This window comes from Apium graveolens, chromosome 10, assembly GCF_009905375.1.
Source record: "Apium graveolens cultivar Ventura chromosome 10, ASM990537v1, whole genome shotgun sequence".
In the NCBI taxonomy this organism is placed as follows: domain Eukaryota; kingdom Viridiplantae; phylum Streptophyta; class Magnoliopsida; order Apiales; family Apiaceae; genus Apium; species Apium graveolens.
Window position 1 is genome coordinate 107,959,025 of NC_133656.1, and position 1,194 is coordinate 107,960,218.

The window sequence follows — 1,194 nt, forward strand, 5'->3', positions numbered from 1 at the left end:
TCAACCCAAGATTAATGACATTCAATCTAGCATTGTCCGGCCAGCTATCACAGCTAATACCTTTGAGATCAAGCCTGGCATAATTCAATGGGTACAGACTTCAGTCCAGTTTGGGGGTTCTCCAACGGAAGATCCCAATACACACATTAGGGATTTCATTGAAATATGCGACACCTTCAAGTTCAACGGTGTTTCTGAAGATGCTGTGAAGCTGAGACTGTTCCCATTCTCTCTGAAGGACAAGGCTAAGAGCTGGTTACACTCTCTACCAGCTGGTTCGATTACTACTTGGGAAGATCTTGCTCAGAAGTTTCTTACTAAATTCTTCCCTATGGCGAAGTCAGCTGCACTCAGGAATGCTATTACTCAATTTGCGCAGCAAACGGGAGAATCGCTAAGTGAAGCTTGGGAGCGCTACAAGGAGATGCTTATGAAGTGTCCTCATCATGGAATTCCTGATTGGATGATCATCACTTGTTTTTACAATGGGTTGGGAGCACAGTCCAGACCCATGCTCGATGCAGCATCAGGCGGAGCATTATGGGCAAAGAGCTATAAGGAAGCTTATGATCTAATTGAACTGATGGCTGCTAATGAATATCAGTATCCAACCCAGAGATATCCACAGGGCAAGGTAGCAGGAGTTCTTGAAGTGGATACAGCTACGGCTATCACTGCTCAACTAAAGGCGTTGTCTATGAAGATCGATTCTCTGGCTAACTATGGTGTTAAGCAGATAATTAGTGTTTGTGAGCTGTGTGCAGGTCCACATGCGACAGAACAATGCGCTATATCTAGCGACTCAGCTCAGTTTGTGAGCAACTTTCAGAGATCGCAGCAACCAGTTCCAGACACTTATCATCCTGACAACTGGAATCATCCTAACTTCAGCTGGAGCAACAATCAGAATGCGATGCAACAGCCATTCCAGCAGTTTGCAAATAAGCTATTTAACCCTCCTGGTTTTCAGCAACAATTTACACCAAGACAACAACTTCAACTTCAACAACAAACTAATGATGCAGGTCTATCTTCGAATGAAAAATATGAATTGGAGGAGTTGAGGCTTATGTACAAAAACCAGGCTCTTATATGCCAAAGCCAGGCTGTTTCTATCCAGATACTGGAGAACCAAATAGGGCAAATTGCTAATGCCTTATTGAATCGACCACCAGAAACGCTTCCTAGTGATAC

The 1,194-nt window shown here is 43.8% G+C and overlaps 1 non-coding gene across 1 annotated transcript; it reads right to left on the minus strand.

Moving 5' to 3' along the window:
- Window positions 1-346: 346 nt before the first annotated feature.
- Window positions 347-453, minus strand: LOC141694943 (small nucleolar RNA R71). Its single transcript, XR_012564221.1, has one exon. It is a non-coding gene; the product is annotated as a small nucleolar RNA R71 (small nucleolar RNA).
- Window positions 454-1,194: the final 741 nt, after the last annotated feature.